General features: G+C 38.3%; 1 long non-coding RNA gene across 2 annotated transcripts in view; it reads right to left on the bottom strand.

The window, feature by feature from the left end:
• The window catches only part of LOC122227942, a 113,213-nt gene that overhangs the window by 77,756 nt on the left and 15,002 nt on the right, over positions 1–20,455 (bottom strand). For both annotated transcript variants that reach the window (XR_006206284.1, XR_006206285.1), the window contains exon 3: positions 17,628–17,817. This is a non-coding gene — a long non-coding RNA (uncharacterized LOC122227942). The remainder of the gene's footprint in view (positions 1–17,627; positions 17,818–20,455) is intronic.

The following is a 20,455-nucleotide window of genomic DNA, read 5'->3' as shown; positions in this document are numbered from 1 at the left end:
AAATATTTATTGGCCACTAAGTTTAAGCAGCAAGCTATGCACATGCAAAGATTTTTCTTAAAAAACCAAATACATAAATCTTGCCCTCAAGATCCTCACAGTCCAGAAGAGACACATGTAACCAATTATAAGAACTGTGCTAAGAAAGAAGAAAGTAATAATTAATTCTGAGTGGTTGAAAGAAATTGTTAAAAAAGTGAATAATAGGATGTGATCTTAAGAATGAGGGGATGGTACCCAGATGGAGAAGGGATAAAAAGACATTCTAAGCAAACAAACAAACAACAACAACAATGAAACTACGTCTGGAAACGTGAAAATTTTGAGTGCATTAAATTCATGTAGATGCAGTTATTTCCTTTGGGTTCTGCTCTGTCTAATATGGTAGCCACTAATAACATATGGCTATGGAACACTCAAAGTGAATCCAAACTGAAATGTTCTTTAAGTGTAAAATATACACTAGATTTTTGAAGTATTTTTAAACGACTATAAAATGTATTCTAATACATCACTGCATGACAAGTTACCCTAAACGTTGTAGTTTAAAACACTAACATTAGGTATCTCACAGTTCTGTGGGTCAGGAATCTGAGAGTGATTCTTGCTTAGGAACACTCATGAGGTAACAATAAAGATGCCAGTCAGGGCTGGACACGTGAAAACATGAGTGTGGCTGGAGGATCCCCTTGCCAGAAGACCACTCGCATTGCTGTGGGCAGGCCTCAGTTCCTTTCTAGCTGTTTGTCAGGGACCTCAACTCTTTGCCACATGAACCATCACCATAGACGAGAGTCCTCATTTATGGCAGCTGGCTTCCCACAGAGTGCGTGATCAAAGAGAGAACGCAAATAGGAAGATGTAATACCTTTGATGGGGCTCAGGTCAGGCCACCCCAAAATATGCCACTTTGGCATATTGATCATTTTGAATTAAGGCTACTTAAGAAATAGCTGGTGCAAGAAAAGATACTCTGACCTTCCTCTGTCTCCCTGAAAGCAAGAAATAAATTCCCATGTGAAAGTTACCTTCCCAGCACCTGGAGAGTAGAAAGCACTATTCTCACCAGAGATAGGGAATTCAGGACCTAGAAGGCTATATAAAAAAACCTTGTTACTTCATTAATTTGCTAAACCAAGCCCAAATTCTTTGTCCTCTCAATTCTTCGCAAATGCATTGTTCTTTGTCTAATACGTATAAAAGCTTCCTTCTTTGGTCACTATTTTGAGTCTCTTATTTTTATGAGTTCCCATACATACAAAATTAAATTTGTTTTTCTTCTGTTGATGTGTCTTAGGTCAATTGAATTATTAGACCAGCCAAAAAATCTAAAAGGGAAGAAAGGAAAGGTTTTTCTTCCCTACACCTTTGATGACTTAGTCTCTGAAGTCGAACACCATCATCTCTGCTTTATTCTATCCAGTGGAAACTATTCATTAAGTCCAGTCCACACTCAAGCAAAGAGCAATTCGGCTCTACCCCTTGAGGGGAAGAGATGTACTGAACACAGTCCACCTTTTGGTTACAAATTATTTATATTCTTCTCACATGCAAAATATGTGTACTCTTTTCCCAGGGGCCCCAAAGTTCATCCTTTCATGGTAACAAATTAAATTTAGACTCTTGTCTTCCAGATTATGTGTAGATGCAGATGGAACTATGCGGGTCTGGCTTTTTAAGTACATCTCCTCCAGTACAGTTCCTCTTTATCAGAAGACCTGTGAGCAAAAGAGATGAGTCCTATGGCCCCGACACATGTAATATACAATGGTGGGGCAGGCATAATTTCACCACAACAGACATTCCTATTTGAAAAGGGGGAAGAAGCACGAAGAAGTCATGAGTCTACAACATTCCTAAAATTGAGCCGGGCATATGTTGGATGTGTCTTGACTTGGTCCCATTCCTTCCCAGAAGTCATTGTCCATGGCTTTCAGCTTTACTCTCAGACCTCTCGGTTCTACCATTGACTCATCCTTCCTTTTCCAAGAAACAGACCTGTGTTTTCAGCCATGTAGATTTCTGTCTCCTACCAACCTGGAGAATTCCAGGGGTTGAAAGTTCTCTATCTATTTCATATTATCTCTGTAACCTTTCCTCCAAGTTGGCAATGCATCTGTGAATATAATTGTCTTTAAAACTTTGTGTATCTCCTGTGATTCTTCTTAGCATTTTTTCCATTAGACAAAAGTCACATTCTCTGATGCCTTTCAGAATAAGTCCTTTTCTTTTTTTTTAATTTCAATTGTTTTTCAAATTCTCGTTAGTTAACATGTATGGCAAAATTGGTTTCAAGTGTAGAATTTAGTGATTCATCACTTACATAAAACGCTCAGGGCTCATCACAACAAGTGCCCTCCTTAATGTCCATCACCCATTTAGTCCATCCCCCCACCTCCCTTCCATCAACCCTCAAATCACTCTCTATAGTTAACAGTCTCTCACGGTTTGCTTCCTTCTCTCTTTTTCTTCCCCCTTCCTCTATGGTCATCTATTTTCTTTCTTAAATTTCTACATATGAGTGAAATCATACGGTATTTGTCTTTCTCTGACTTATTTCGCTTGGCATAATACAGTCTAGTCTCATCCACATCAATGCAAATGGCAAGATTTCATTCTTTTTATGACTAATATTCAATTATATATGTATACCACATCTTCTTTATCTATTCATCAGTCAATGGACATTTGAGCTCTTTCCATAATTTGGCTATTGTTGATAATGCTACTATAAACATCAGGGTGCATGTGCCCATTTGAACCAGTATCTTTGTGCCCTTTGGGTAAATACTTAGTAGTGCAATTGCTGCACTCTTTGAGGAAACTCCATACTGTTTTCCAGGGTGGCTGCACCAGGTTTCCATCAAAATGAGTCCTTTCTCTCTCGAGTTTCTGCTGAGATGGATGAGGGACAAGGATCCTTAAGTGTTAGAAGCTGTGCAGTTGGAGAGTTTCCAGGTATATGCAGAAGCCTTTGAGAGGGACTTTCATCTGGACTGAACAGTACTGCCCTCTGAGGCAATACCTGTGATCTTTCTGAGGTCTTCACAAAGGATTTCAGAGTCTCATCCACAACATCATCTTTGAACCATATATTTTCTTGACAGTATCCTGGATTGGATCTCTTATAAGATCTTATAAGATCTTTCTTAAATCTTCACATCATTCACCATCATGGTAGGCTAGGAATTTTCAAAAGCATCAAGGTCTTGTTCCTTTCTGTTTAACAGTCACTCCTTTAGTTTATTTCTTTCCTGCTCACTTTACTATAAGCAGCAAGAAGAATCCAGTTGGCACCTTCACTACTTTGCCTGAAAATCTCTTTAGCTACATCACTCAATTCATTGGGCACATTTTCTTCTTTCCAGGTAACTATAAGCAACAGTATTGATAAACTTCCTGATATTATATAACAAGACTTTCCTCGGTTTCCTTTAGGCCCTCATTCACAGCTGCTCAAAGAATAACATGTTTCTAAAAACAGATTTTACAAGGCTCTCTAAGCTTTTGGTAACACTGTCCTTAAAGATATTCCAGCTCCTATCCACTGCCTGTTTCCAAAACCACTCCTACATTTTGGGTTTTGTTACAACAGCACTCCTCTGGCAAGTACCCACACCTGCATTAGTTTAAACTTTTGCATAGCAAATGACTGAGAAATTCTGGATTTATAAACAACAAACATTTATTACCTCACACAGTCTTGGAGGGTCAGGAATATGGAAGTGGATTAGCCGTGTTGTTCTAACTCAGGTTCTCTTATGAGTTTGCAATAAAGCTGTCAGCTGGGGTGGTTGTCATCTGAAGCTTGACTGTGGCTGGACAATCTGCTCCATGATGGATCACTTCGGCAACTATTGGCAGGAGACCTCAGTTCCCTGCTGGGTGTTGGCAAAAAGCTTCAATTCCTCTCTACATAGGCCTCTCCACAGGCCTGCCTAAGTACCCTCTTAACATGGCAGCTGACTTCTCCCAGAATGAATGATGCAAGAGGGAACAAGGCAGAAGCCACAAGCCTTTTTATACACCTACCCTGAGAGGTGACATACCATCTGCATTCTCTATTGGTCATCCCACCAACCCTGATACAGTGGGAAAGGGAATTACACAGAGGCAATTCTAGAGCCATTGATGTTGGCAAAGATCAATAAGGGTCATATTGGAAGCTGGCTACTATATATGTATGTAATTACGGATTTGTAATATTGGCTATATGATCTATATCACTTATATCATTTATGTATTTAATAAAACATCTTTAAATATAAATATAAGACCTATACTATGAATATAATAAGTTATATAGACATATCAACATATGTAAATTGTATAAATCTAATGGATTATTAAACATTTTCATCTGTTTATATTTACTTTTATATTAATGGGGCTACCAAATGATTCAAAGTTACATGTCTGGCTCATATGATATTTCCATTGGACAACACTGTCCTAGAGGAAACATAAAAGAGGAAAAATAAGATTGGAAGCAAAAAGCAGAAGACAAATTGAGAAGCATCCCAAATTTCTCTTAGAACACTTGGATTCTCTCCTTTAAACAGTAAAGAGACCTTGAAGTTTTGAGCAGGGAAGAGACATTACCAGAGACATGTTTCAGGGTGATTACATTGAACAGCAGGGTGTGAGATAGATTAGACCAGAGGAGACACTGGAGACAGATGGAAAAGACAGTGACTCACACCACGCTGGAGGCCACAAGAAAAATCAGGGTTGAGAGAATACAAATTTTTGAAGTTATATTCTTAGGGATCATAGTTGAAAGCTTGCAAAGATGACTCCACGGTGGTGGATTCTTAAAGAAAATTTTTCATTTAGGAAGATCAATGGGTGAAGAGAAGCCAGAGAAGGACAAGGAAGGAACAGGTGAAAGGAGCGACCAGAGAAAATAGTAAAGGAACTTTCGCAGCCCTCAGTGGGGTTGTAACTGTGGACTCTGGATTTCGTCTTTGGTCGTCTCAGAAGCTGTAGAGGAACACAGAAGCAGCCTAGAGCAACGGCTATCCAGGATATTTTTTTTTTTTTCTCCACCCAGTAAACATTGCTTTTAAAACAGTAGGGCTTTGTTATTCACAGGTGGTAAACTCCTCCAGATCGAGCAATCCAGCAATCCGCGGAGCTCTGATTAAGATATCTTGTCTGTATCTTTTGCCAGCTATCCTCTGTCAGACTTCTGGGGAGGAGACAGTTGTGGATAAGCAGTTTTGGTGTCATCCAGAGCTCTGGTCTCAATGTTTATGATGTGCTGCTATAGAAGAGGAAGTGAAAAGAACAGCTGGCTTGATTCAGTGGAGATTGAAAAGGCTTTTAATGAAAAGTTTAAATTACTCTTCCATCTTTACAAAAATGCTTTGTCAGTAGCCCTACAAATGGTGAACTCAGTAGCATTTTGGATTATGTAAAATATAATTCTTTAAGTTTTAAGAAACGTATTTCCAAGTAACTTTTTCCCTTGCACCAAACCTGTTTTCTGAGTTTTTTTTAATACATTCCATGATATGTTGAATAAATCACCATTATCTAAAACATGACAAGCTTTTGAATGGAGTGATGTTAAAAATATTACTCATATTTGTTCACAATAAAAAATTTAATATTGCAAGTAAAGAATCCCAAAACAGTAGGAAAAAAGCAATCAGTTACACACATGGAATTTTCTAATTATTTTCCCATTTGCTACCACCTAAAATTTAAAGCATTTACATGCTATGATCAAGGCTAAGCTTGTAAATAGAACCTAGGAAAAAAAGGAAGTTTCTATTTTAGTGTCATTTTTCTCCCTTAGCCTCTCTGGTAATTTGAAAAGTATAGTTGCCAAGAGGATTATTTTATGCCCACTAGATATTGGAACAAGATCAACAATTCTCATAAGACCTAAACAGTCTTATTCACTGCATTGTTAAGACTTGTTCAGTTGATTATATCTGATGATGAGTGAATATTTATTTTTCCATCAATGTGACAGGTTTTTTTGATCAAGTAATTTTATAGGTTAATTATACTCTGAAAATAAGGAAACCATAAAAGCAGTTGTCATTACAACCCCAAGAGTGATTCAGTGTAAAAAAAAAAAAAAAAAAAAAAATTAAATCTATTCTTTATTCTGGATACGTAACAAGGTAAAGTGAACATCTGTTAAAAAAAACGTGCCATAATGTTCCTTTTCTAACAGATAATGCCTTGTGCACTGTATTTGGTGAATGGATAAATGAAAAAATGGTGAGGGCAGTGGAAGGGAAAGAATCCACACACAACTAGAAATAGGCATAGAATTTTTATCTTACTTTCTGTCTTGCTCTCATGCATTCAACCAATATTTATTAAACAACTACTTTATCCCAGGCATGCTTATAGATGCTGGGGAATACAAAGCTTATTTACAAAACAGTTTCCTCTCTTGACGTGATTATATGTAATCCAGCAGGGGAAGCATACATTTATACAGCTAACTATAATACAAAGTGATAAGTACTATAATAATAACTTACATCTGTACAGCATTTAATATGTCGCAAATCATTTTCACATGCATTATTTCATTTCATTTCATCCTGATAACAAACCCATTTAGTAGGTAAGTCATTATCCCTGACATCATCAATTAATATAACAGGAAGCTGAGACAAGGACAGTGCTCAACACCACACACTTTAAAGAGAACAGAAGACACAACTGAAGTCCAGTGAAATTTCTCCTAAAAAGTATAAAGGATCTTGCAAGAAAAATGGATTTTGCACTTTCTAAGAGAAAAAGATGATAAGTTTTCATAGAAAAGCTGACGTTCGAACAAATTCTTCATGGACTAATAGCATTTAACTCAGGAGGAAAGAACATTTCAGACAAAGTAAACACCATTAGTTGTGTAGAGCCGTTTCCACAAATGGAAGGTTCTAGGATCAGTAATTCTGGAGTTATGGGCAACGATGCTGAAAGGTAGATTGTAGCCTGTATATGAGAAACTTCAGCTGTCATCCTGAGTAGGTTGGCCTTTGTCCCAAAAGGTAAGGAGAACCACTTAAGAGGCACTTTACATTTGAAGCAAAAGAGTAAAACAATAGGCTTTTTTTTTTTTTTTTTTTTTTTTAAAGAAGACAACCCGGGTGTCTGTACAGAGAATGGACTGGAAACAGGGAGAGCAGTTAGTGAACAGCACAGTGGACAAATGAAAGAGAAGGAAATACCAAAAAGAGCAATGAAAATGGGGGAAGAAAGGTGTGCGTAGAATCCAGAAACATCCTTAGATAAAGAAAAGAACTAGGCAAAGCCCTGAAGAATGTCTCTCCCTCTTCAGTGCCAAGAAATCCAATGTTCAGAAAGATGTGAAGAAGGCAATTTGGCCCATTGTGTCACGAGTGCCTATGTAAAAAACATAATGAGAAAATGCATTGCTTGATGAGCCTGTCTGGCAAAAGGTAAAATCTAAAGATGTAAACAAATATCTCCTAACCTGCAAAGAAAAGCTGAATTCATTTTGCATAAGGATATAGTACGAGCTGCAACTGTAACCACGTACCACAGGCATTTTTGTGTTCTGAAGAGTTTAGGGATGTTTTCTTCAGGCTGAAGTGGCATATCTTGCTATCACTTGACAGCTCTTCAGATGCATCAGAGTTAGGAAATGTATCATTGATCCCAGGGTCCTTTGTTGTACAGACAGCCTCTGTGCTCTTCAGCTAACAAAACAGCAGTGAAGGACAAGGTCCCAGGACCAGTCATCTTTCCTCAGGGAGGGAGCTGATGGTTTATCAGGCTAGCAAACACTTGTTGGGAATCATTTCTGCTAAGTAGCGCTCTTACCCAAAGGCACTAAAAAATACTTAGGTTTTCCTTAATAATACTGAGCTTTTTTGTAGCACTTTCTAATCATTAATTAGCTAATCTGAACACCACCCCTAAGAGATAGGTAAGGATAATTATCCTCATTTTACAGCTGAGAAAACAAATACTAAGAGGTTAAATGACTTTGACAAGGTTATTTAGGGAGCTGGGGAGGCGGAGCCAAAATGTATACAACTTTCAGACCCGGAAAAATAAAATGTTCTTTTCTTTAGCATATAGTAAATATAATTCTAGTATACTTAAGCAATCCATATGATGCAATTGTTTTCCTTTTGATCTAGATGACTTGGGGCCTTAAACCTAGTCCACTGAATCATCGTTCAGTGATGGGCAGTAACTAATAGGGCAATATATGTTGCTGTTGGCTGCCACCAGAACTAATCTGGCTGCAAATGCTGAAATAAAATTTAAGAGGCTTAAAAAAGAAGTATCATAAGAGAGTCACTTTGACATTGAGTTCAAATAAAAGAAAAATATTAATTTTAATAGCCTATGTAAAGAGATACGGCTCTGAAGAGTTAGAATTCCAATCAAAGCACATATCAACATATTAGGAACAAATCAGGATTTATTTTAAAACATGTGATCTTAATAATACTGCCAGTCTACAATGGAAAGGAATCCATAAATATAGTCTATAAATATTTGCATCAAGGGGCGCCTGGGTGGCTCAATCAGTTAAGCGCCTGACTTTGGCTTGAGTCATAATTTAATGGTTCCTGAGTTTGAGCTCCACACGGGGCTCACACTGACAGCTCAGAGCCTGGAGGCTGCTTCAGATTCTGTGTCTCCCTCTTTCTCTGCCCCCTCCCCACTCGCATGCGTTTTCTCTCTCAAAATAAATAAATAAACTTTAAACACATAAATAAATACTCGTGTGAAGATTTTCCAAAATCACCAAAAATTGGTGGGTTCCATATATTTCAATGTAATTGATTGGTTAAGGAGTAAGGCTAAGGTTAAATATTTATTTAAAATGTAACAACTTCAGGTATTTTAAATAAACAATTTTATCAAAATAGTGGGCTTTTTTCATATTAACTATCTATATAAAATAGTGAATCTATTAAAAATTAAACTAAAATAAAATGTTCTTCTCTTCCATGCTGCTGTTTCCAAAATGCAATGTGGAACTATTTCAGCAGCACTTTTCACTTATGACAATTTTCATGTGAACTGTAAAATTATAATTCCTTATCAACATCAATAGATATTCATAGGGCACTCATTTGTACATCGGCTTCTATGGTACTAATGTTACACAACTCCAATATCTCAGCATTCACAGACATACCAAGGATGTTATATTGCCCAAGAGTAAGGAAGATTACAATTATTTAGCCAGTGTAGGTAGTGCCTGTGATGTTAATTTTTTTTTTTTTTTTTAATAACAGATTTCTCAGTCTAAAACTTGCACACGTCCTAGGAACGAGAAATCTCCTGGGAAAGACTGCAGGAAGGTAAAAGAAGAAAGAATTCACTGGAAATAGCACATCTAAAACCATTTTATATGTGGTTTTTATCCATTCGATGTGTATTGTGTATCTTTTTATTTTAAATTATGCATCTTTTCCATGAAAAGGGAAATTTTAAATCCAAATATAACTGAGGAAGTTCTCAATATTCTCTTCAAGAAATAAAACTTATCTGGTCTAAAATATTGCAAAGCAACTTAAAAAATTTTAGTGACCTTTTTGTAGAATGGAGTAGGGAACATCTACTATTTTAAATCCAATTACAAGATGTCCTAAACACCTCCTTGAACCATTGCTCATTTTCTTCAAAGTTTACCTCTTTGTTTGCAAATATCCCTTCTTACTCCTCCACCCAAACCCTGCTCTCAACACCTCTTTTCCCCCCCTGTCCCTGCCCCCTGTTCCTTCTTGTTCTAATTCACCCTCACTCCTCTCCAGGCACCCTTGAACTACCTCCAGGTCTGTCTACCCCCACATCACACCGTTTTATTTCAATGCTGCCATTCAAGTTTACTTTTCTCACATGAATTCTCACCGATCTGCTTAGCAAAACATTAAATCCTCCTTTGATCCAATTTCCTTAAATATAGTGCAAGGGAAAGAAATTATAAATCTTTGCCATTTTGATATTTCCTCATTACAAATTGAAGGAATAAAGGGAAAAGAATACAGGACATATTAAACACTAATGGAAAATAGAAGAGAACAATGTTAACTCTGACACATGTAAAATCGGCAAAGGTGAAACAACTAATAAAGGTCCCATGGACAGAGAAGTTTAAAAGCAGCCTCACAAGTGTAGGGATTTGCCTCTGTGAAATCAAAAAGGGAAAGGAAAATGATCAGATATCATAGCAGCCAACACGCCTCCCCAGTAGGAGATCGCTTTCCCTGCAGGGGGTCTCTCTCCTGTATTAGCCTCTCAGAATCACTGTTCACAATCAATCTCTATTGAGCAGGGACAATTTCAGTCCACTGAGTGAATCTTTGAAAACCTACTAAAGAAAATCTCTAAAGAAGGACTTAGTGCAGCACAGCGACCCTGACAATGGCAAAGAAAGGTCACAGGCCTCCCACAGGATGGTAAACCACCACCAAAGCCTTGGGGTGATTTTTTCATTTCTTCTGTCCACCGCTGAGGGCATCAGATCAGTTTGGTAATGCTAGTGGAAAGAACGATTTTAAAAAATAGAAAGACACTAGCAAATCAAGAGTGATAAAGAAAAAAAGAAGGAAATGCTACTGAGATTTTGCAAGAGATGTGTGTCTAATGCTGTGGAAACAGCAAGATGATACTTTGTTGTCTTCTTGGCTGGTGAGGACAGGGATGATTTGGAAGGTAGAGGTTGCATGTGAGCATCGCTAAAAGAAAAGTGGAGTTATCATTGGGAAGGTCCCATCTTATTCTTCTAAATCAAAGACAGAAGAGTGGATTGACAGTCGATAATGAAGCTACTGACAAATTGAAGTTTGTTAAAACATGTGGAGGTTTGTCATTAGGAATCTCCAGTGGCATGGGGGAAGCCAAGACAATTCACTTCTGAGGACAGACCACTGTACATATCATGACTGAATGAAGACAGGTGCAGGTGTGAAATACATACCTACAGCAGAAAAACGTACCAAAACCAATTCCTTGAGAAAAGGGACTATGTTGAAGGTGTTTCCATGAAATTCCCACTTAACACATAATTCAGATTCTACGGTAAAATTAAATGTGAGTAATCAGAGAATATTAACCTTAATGACAGAGAACAAACTGAAGGTTGATGGAGGGAGGTGGGTGGGGGATGGGGTAAATGGTTGATGGGCATTAGGGAGGGCACTTGTTGTGACGAGCACTGGGTGTTAGACGTAAGTGATGTGTCACTAAAATCTACTCCTGAAACCAATATTACACTGTATGTTAACTAACTAGAATCTAAATAAAAATTAAAAAAATAAAGAATATTAAAACTTGTAATCCTCACTAAAAAAATAGTAAGACTAGTAAGCGATGATAGTAAGTAACAGTAGTAAGAAAGAGAAAAGCAAGTAAATACATGTTAAAATAGGTCTGGAGCCTCTCAAAATTTAGTGGGCATCAGAATCATCTGGAGAGTGGGCTTGTTAATACTGATGTCTTGGCTCCATTCCCAAGGGTTCTGATTTCAGTAGGTCTGGGGCAGGGCCCACGGCTTTGCATTTCCATCACTCCCGAGGTGATGCAGAGCCGCTGGTCTGGAGACCACACCCTGATTAGTGCCATTCTAGAATATGCAACCATATCATGGTGATTTAGGTGTTCTGTAAATTCATCTTTATCACAAGCAACCAGTCACCAGGGGCCTTAATTTCAGAGCAGTTTGCTGGGACATCTGACATCAATCTCTCAATCTCTACGCACCTCAGTTTCCCTTTATGGGGCATTAAGATAGCTATCCTTAATTTTCTAGCACAGCTTGATAATTAGGTTCATTCTTAATAGTGGGTGAGGTCCCTAATTATACAATTAAGGTTCTAAAACCTTTTGAAATCCTAACATGAAGAGTGCTTTCACACAGAGTCCTTGTTATTATTTTTAAAACCCCTGTAATATCAACCAAATCTAGCAGAAGCAATTCTGCAAACTACGGCCCATTCACACTTGCCCCAGATAGTAATTATAGAAAACTTTTGACTTTTCTGTTTGTGAAGGCTAAAGTTTTGGAGGAAATAAGCAGCTTCCAAATGTCAAGCACTCAACAGAGTCCCCTCTTCCGGTAAAGAGGTTGCTGCAGCTGTGTCTAAGGATGGGAGAATTTCTGATATTAGAAAAGGGATTTACTCTGACCAGGCTTGAACCGACCCATGGGGCGAAAAGTCATTTGTTCAGTTGGCCTTTGCTGCAAGAAGGAGAGTATTTTGACCGTATTTCTGCCAGAGTCTTTTTATTCTCTAGTCTCGCCCTGTTTCTGGACTCTTAGCTAAGGAAAAGCAAGTGGATAAAGACATTACTTACTTTTTTCCTATCTTTTTCCCAATAAATGCAATGAAATCTTATTATTCCTAGAAAAAATCTTCTCTGCTGAATATATCATAAAGGTTTGAAAAAGATGCCCATGTTAATAGGATAATGAAAATACTAAATTAACCAGTATTGACAATGAAAATACCCAATTAATTTATAATTCCTTCCCTCCTTGCTTGCCTTCTTTCTTAGCCTTCTTTTTCCATCTTCCTTTCCCTTCTCTTTACTCTTCCCCCCATCTTCCTCCTAATAAAGGGACATTACATGATTTGAGTTAAAACTCATCATCATCATCATCATCACCATAAATTGATTCAACATCATTAAGTACAATCATGTGGCATTATCATCATCATTATCTCGGGCGGCTGGAGATGCCGAAGCATGTTGTTCCTCCCTTCCTCTCTTTCTTTCCCACAGCTTCCCAGATAAGAGGATCTTTATTCTCACCATTCATGTCCCTGTTTCTGAATACAAGAGAAAAAGTTATTTTCTCTTTCCTCTCTCCCTTTCCCCCCAATGCTATATACTGCCAATGCAATTTCTGTGGTTTCTTCCCTCCGTTTTACCAGCAATTATTTACAGCTCCTCAAATGAAAATAATTGGCAAAGGAAGCTGGCATTGGACAGCATTTTGCATTTCATTCAATGTTGTGAAGATGTGGAAATGCCTTCTGTGAAGTACCAGTAGACTAGATTGTCCTATTAACTATTTAAGTGAGCATCCAAGATTATTACTTCAAAGCTTCATCTACTGCAATTATGTCTAAGTATGCCTTCCTGGAGAAGATCCTGGATGTGATGTCGAAGGGTCATTTCCAAGCTAAAATCATGCCTCTCTTTCCTTACTAAAATAAGATGTCAACACAGTCACAGCTCTCTGAAGGAGAGGGCGTGTGCACACAGTCATCTTATCGCAGGGTTACAGCTCAAGTCAAAAGATCTTCTCTTAGATACATAACTTAGTGTTGCTTCAAACATCATTTCATTTCCTAATTGGTAGTGCATACTTCTTTGCTGGATAAATGGAATGGACTAGGTATGGCATCATCCTTAATTAATTGGTGTGCTAGCTACTTAAGAGGGCATACACCACTTGTGTTATTAAACAGTGTCATGTCAGATTTAATGGATGTCATTATGGGGGTTCCTCAGGGATCAATCCTTGGACCATTGTTATTTATGATCTTTATAAATGAGCTGACAAGGCAGTGTTCTGACTTCAGTGTGCATCTTTATGCTGATGATACAGTCCTGGATGGGAGTGCTCAGTCACTGAGTGAACTTTGAAGCAGCCCTGTTCAGGGATTCCTTAGATGGAAGTCGAATTGTTTTCAACAAGGCGAGAAAACACTCAGGCATTTTGTGTGGAAAATTTCCAAAACTCTGTGCATACAAACACAAAATGCCCAGGGGTGCCTGGGTGACTCAGTCCATTGAGTGTCCGACTTTGGCTCAGGTCATGATGTCCTGCTTCTGTTCATGTGTTGGAGCCCTGTGTTGGGCTCTGTGCTGACAACTTGCAGGCTGGAGGCTGCCTCGGATTCTGTGTCTCCCCCTCTGCCTGCTCCTCCCCACTCATGCTCTGTCTGTCTCTCTCTCTCTCAAAAATAAATAAACATTAACAAAATTTTAATTTAAAAAAAGTTAAATGCCGAGGTATTTCTGTGTTCAGAATGATTTTAGAGAAACTGCTATTATTGGCTATTATTGACAAATACATTTACAGTTAAGTCATAGAAAGTAAACTGTAGTCAGAGAGAGAGATTGGAATATGTTGATTCTGAAAATTTAGATGAAAATTTAGATAAGCTTCTGCTATGGGAATAAGGGCTCCTAAGAGACCTCACTGGTTTTAGTGTAGGGATACTTCCCTCTCCCTGAGGGTGCTTCCTGACCTCCCCAGTCTGCATTAGGTAAGCTTCCTACAAATTCTCGTTTGTAATCTGTGCTCACATTTTAGACTTTTCACTAGATTTCATCTCTGTGAGGGCAGTACCATATATTTAGCTCTTCAGCCTCAGAGTCCAGCCCAGCATTGGAATACACCTTAGATACTAAGAAAATGTATATGGGATGAGTATATCAGTCTGTGTTTCCTTCAGTAAGAGAGAGAGAAAAAGAAAGCTAGAGACTACAGGTATTACAGAGAGAAAGGAGCTTAACCCAAAAGGTGGGGCTAACATGAGGTGTGAAGTTCTAGAAGGCTGCGCCTACATCTGGAAGACTAGAGAAACAGTCCTCGGGACATTTTTACCTGGAGCACTGCAGTGGATGGAGGCACAGGAGCTCAAAAAAATAAGTTTGAGAAGCTGCAACAACCATGGGACACACAGGAATTTTGGAAAGGAATTTGAGAGGCTGCCATGTCTGGCCACCTTGACCGTGAACATTGAGCTCCTGGAATAGACCGAGAAACTACCACACCTGATAGACACAATATTCTGAGAATAATTTCTGAGAATAACTTCTCCTCCCTGCCTTCTCATTGTCAAACTTTAACTGGGGACCACACAGAGAAGGGCAGTATGGGGAGTGTAACCTGGGTTCTTCTTCCACAGGGAAGAAGGGATCTTAGTCACAGAGGGAAGAGAGAGGGAAGGAGTGAGGCACAGCTGACAAGTAACAATCTCAAGTGGCAAAGAAAGTCAAGCATCCCAACACAAAAAAATGTTCATCAACCAAGCATTACTCTCCATAGAAGACTTTGTCCTGGGGCACTCGTTGAATATAAGTTCAATCAACACAAGGGAGAATGTACCTGTGAACTTGTCTGTATTATCTTTAAAGCTAGGCTGTGAGACGACAGGACAAACATGGGCAAAGGAATAAAAAAGAGAGTAATCTCTGCTAATAAATGTTTTTATTCAGACAGAATAGGAAAATTAACACAGTAAACAGAATTTAGCTTTCTTATTGAAAATGACTAAGGACACAGGGTCAAACATGATTTATGATTTAAAAGCTAAGTACCACAAGAATAATGCCAGATATTTCTCTCTCTCTCTCTCTCTCTCTCTCTCTCTCTCTCTGTTTCTTTCTCTCTCTCTCGGCATCACAGACATTGCTGTCATTGAATCTGCCAAAAATGGTCTCGCCTGTCCTGGCTTGGCAGATAGTGATTACACTGTCGTAAATTCAGAACCATGCCATACGGACTCCCCTTCCAATCACTTCATTAATGTCACACTCTGCCTTCACACAATGACAAGCCACAAATAATTGTACTATAAGCAAATGGTTCTTGATTGTTATAGTTAGACACGATATGAATAAAACTATTGTAATTTGGTATGTCGGGCAATGTGCCATCATTCCTCTCTGGCAGCAAAAATGGTAAGAATGGGCTTGGTGCTATGACATCAATAAGACAAAACCCAAGAGGTAAGATGAAAAGGAAGGATCTCTTTTCTTCCTTTTCTTACATGTCCAAATATCTTCTTTGTAAAAGTTTATTTTTTTTCCTGAAGATTTGTGCTGAATATCATATTGCAGCAGGATTCTCAACAAAGTTCCATAATGAGAAAATTAGAAAATGAAGAATAGTTTTCTTTAGCTTGACAATGCATTGTACTTAAAGAAGATAGAACTGTTTTTTAGGAAGAAATTACAGTAATATGACCACAGTTAGCATTCATTTATTTACTCAGTGAATACGTACAAAGAAGCACGTCATATATACATGGCACTATATTAAATCCTATGGGGGATACACAGATGAATCTAAAATAAGCTCTGTCCATGAACACTAATACAGCATTGGTGGGAATGCAAACGGGTACAGCCACTGTGAAACAGTATGGGGAGTCCTCAAAAAGTTAAAAATAGAACTGCCTTGCAATCCAGCAATCGCACTGCTGGGTATTTACCCCAAAAATAAAAAAAAACCCACTAAATCAGAGGGATACATGTGCCCCTATATTATAGCAGCATTATTTACAATAGCCAAGATATGGAAGAAGCCTATGTCCACTGATTGATGAATGGATAAACATATTGGTATATAGGGGCGACTAGGTGGCTCAATCAGTTGAGTGTCTGGCTCTTGATTAAGGTTATGATCTTACGGTTCATGGGACTGAGCCCCACATTGGGCTCTGTGCTGACAGCATGGAATCCTTTGTTGGGACTCCCTCTCTCTCTCTCGTTCTCTCTCTCTCTCTAAAAAAAATAAATATTTGAAAAAAGATGTGATATATATGTACACACACACACACACACACACACACACACAATGGAATATTATTCAGCCATAACAAATAATGAAATCTTGCCATTTGCAATGACATGGATGGAGCTAGAGAGTAAGATGTTAAGTGAAATAAGTTAATCAGAGAAAGACAAATACCATACAGTTTCACTCATATGTGGAATTTAAGACACAAAACAAATGAACAAAGGAAAAAATAAAGACAGAGAGAGTTAAAGAGAACACAAAGAGAAGGTCATATGAAGATGCAGATAGAGATTGGAGTTATGCACTCAAAAGCCAAAGAATGCCCGGAGCCACCAAAAGCTGAAAGAAGCAAGGCAGAATTCTCTTCTGACCATCCAGAGGGAGAGCAATCCTGCTAACACCTTGATTTTGGACTTCTGGCCTTCAGAACTGTGAAATAATAAATTTCTGTTGTTGCAAGCTGCTGGCTTTGTGGTAATTTGTTACAGAAGCCCTAGGAAACTAATGGTAGATGCCAAGTTTTCAATGAACCTTACCTTGACCACCCTTTTAAAAATGTCTTCTCCTCTCCCCAGTGCCCCTGGTACTTCTGGTTTTGTTTATCCTGCTCTATTTTTATAGCACATATCACTTTCTAAAATACTGTAAGTTTACTTTTTCCAATATATATTTTTATGATCCATCTCCCACTAGAATATAAAATCCACAGTGGCACGTATTTTTGTACGTGTTGTTCACTGATTTATCTCAATTTTCTAAAATAGTGCCTGGCACATGTTAGGTGCACAATGAATATTTGTTAATGAGAGCACAGTCACAAACATGAGAAAGCACATGGAATGTTTAATGAGCAATGGGATCCAGAGTCTTGAGGTTACCAATGGATGCCTGCAGTATAAACCTGGAAAATGAGACCAGGAGAAATCTGCAATAGAGAAGGTAATGATTTCAAACTTCACTTGTGAACCAACAGAGCTTTCTTTTGTGTAGGGACATTGTGTGATCAGACCTATGCCTTGTTACACATACCTGAGGACTCCTTCCATGTTGAGGAAGCCACCTAATATGAAAGTCCTGGACTCTCATGGCTCCTCTAGTCATTTTTCCCAAGGGAGGAGATGGAACTTACCTTATGATGACGTTAGATACAGGAATAAACTACACTAGCCCAGGCCACACTCTTCCTCTTTCCTTGCTTTGGACAGGCTGCTCACAGGATGCACGTGCTTTGTTCTCCCATGCCATTACATTTAGGAGAGCCAAGCTCCTGCATAGGGAGGCCTGCAATGTCCAGTGCTGCTTGTGAAACTGTAGCTGACCTAGGAGTCATAAGAACAGCAGTGAAACCTGTAATAATGCCACACCTGCTTTCTATTCCACTATACCATGACCCTGCTAGATAAAGTCAAAGATCCTCAAAGCCAAATCGGCAGAGATCCTTTGTTCATTGACATCAGATAATATAAGATGAATTTCCCCCAGTCTGATTTTCATCTTATATTTTGACATAGCATACAGAATCAGAAGCCATCCATAAAAACAAAAGATGTGTCGAGAAGGTGGAAATGAAGTGTCGCTTTTAATATTGAGAATTATTTTTTGAGGAACCTCCACTTTTACCCTATGGCCCAGCAATAGCACTACTAGGAATTTATCCATAGGATACAGAAGTACTGATTCATTAGGGGCACATGTACCCCAATATTTATAGCAGCACTATCAACAATAGCCAAATTATGGGAAGAGTCTAAATGTCTGTCAATTGATGAATGGATAAAGAAGATATGGTTTCTATATACAATGGAATACTACTCGGCGATGAAAAATAATGAAATCTTGCCATTTGAAACAATGTGGATGAAACTGGAGGGTATTATGCTAAGTGAAATAAGTCAGTCAGAAAAAGACAGGTATCATATATTTTCACTCATATGTGGAATTTGAGAGACTTAACAGAAGACCATAGGGGAAGGGAAGGAAAAATAAGTTACAAATAGAGAGGGAGGCAAACCATAAGAGATTCTTAAATTCAGAGAACAAACTGTGGGTTGTTGGGGGTGGGGGGTTGAGAGGGTAGAGGAGGTGGGTGATGGGCATTGAGGAGGGCACTTGCTGGGATGAGCACTGGGTGTTATATGTAAGGAATGAATCATGGGAATCCACTCCTAAAGCAAGACTAGACTGTATACACTGTATGTTAGCCAACTTGATAATAAATCATTTTTTAAAATAATAAATAAATTAATTAATTAATAAAAATTGAGAATTAATACTATTTTGGAAACTGCAGTTAAGGACATCAGACACATTGGTCTCTGAAAACAAGTCAAAAATGACTGTTTTTCAAGTGCATAGAAGGAAAATACCTCAGCCCAAGTCTAAATTCTTTATCTTACTCTTTTAATCTAGCCAATCATTTTGTGTCTCTTGGCCTCAGTTTCTTCATGTATGATTCAGGGGAAAGAGTTTTGCTCATAAAGTTGTCTGAGTATTAAATGACCTGTGTTTATGAGAACCTCCATACTTCCATGAGAAGGGACTTCTAGAATATCACTCTTGGTTTCTCTCCCACTCTCATCCATACCCTAGAAGGAGGAGTCATCTACCTAGTTGGGGTGTTTGAGAGGAGGAAGTGACCATGTTCTGCTCAATTCCTTCCTGCCTCTCTTGGAAGCAGCCACTTATAAAATGCATATATTTTTTTGCTATTCCATACTATAAGTTTAAGGAGAAAGCCCCAGTGGGCAGAGGCCTACAGCCATCTGGGTGTGCCATGACTGGGAAGTAACTTTGTGTAATCAGAAGGTAAAGTATTAGCAAATCTGTGGCCACACATACATTCCTTGTCCTCGATTCAGCTTTCATCAGTAACAAAACTTAATTTTTCTTCTATCTTATTGATTTTTCCCTTTTTTAATTTTTTCTCATATGGCTCCGAACTTGCGTAGAGAAGAGGTACATATTAATAGCCTCGCTCAAAACTCCAACATCCTGTACAAAGGCAGATTAATGCAGTTTTCATGCAATATCTTTGAGCTCTGCTTGCAAATGACTATAATGTGTATTTATTTTTGCTTACTTTCGCTGCCAGAAGCACAGAAATATCTTTATCTTAGAGATCAAATCTTCTACACCAATAGCAAATCAGAAAAGGTCATCAATATAGATGTGTTGTGCTTTGTAACTATGAGGTCCTGACGTGTATACTTCCTTAAAAATAAAAGTCTTCTTGCTCATACATTTAAATGGTTCTACTGGTTTTGGTGTGTGTGTGTGTGTGTGTGTGTGTGTGTGTGTGTGTGTGTGTTTACAGTTTTCATCAAAAGAATTGTTCTTTTGTATCTTCAGAAAAGAAGTGCTCAAAGAGAAGTTTGTTCTTCCATCTTGCCCCGCTCCCCTCAACTCCTCTGCTCCCAGTTGAGGTCATTATCACCCCATATCCAGGGAAAAGAAAGAAATTGGCCTTTCGTTTTCTTCTTCAGTTTCAAATGGCTGGAAGACATTGCTTCTTGAGCTTAATCACTAAATAGCATAATAACCTCCAAGCATGGGTTATATGGTTATTTAAGAGAAAACTGTAGTTGTTTTAATATGGTTATTGTAGCCATACATTTCATTTTTATGAGTTTTTATATAGCACTATTACTTGTGTGGTAATCTTAAGGATATTGTTATAATTTGTTTTATGTGTTAAGTATTACAGAGGCCTTGCTAGCACTGCTATAGTTAAAGGTCTGCAAGCATCTCATTTGATTCATATTCTCTGACTTAAGCCATTTCTTGTTACCATGGGCTCCATACACAGCTTCTGCTCACTCATTTAAGCCATTTGCTCTTGGAAATTTTTGCCCTTTTTCCTCAAAATCAAATCACCTCCAGTGTCTTCAAAACTATGCCAGTGAGAGATGGCTCATATTCTACACACTCTTCTACACGTGGGAAGAACACTTAGCTTTC

Source organism: Panthera leo, chromosome C1, assembly GCF_018350215.1.
Source record: "Panthera leo isolate Ple1 chromosome C1, P.leo_Ple1_pat1.1, whole genome shotgun sequence".
NCBI lineage: Eukaryota > Metazoa > Chordata > Mammalia > Carnivora > Felidae > Panthera > Panthera leo.
This window is presented reverse-complemented; position numbering and strand designations above follow the sequence as displayed.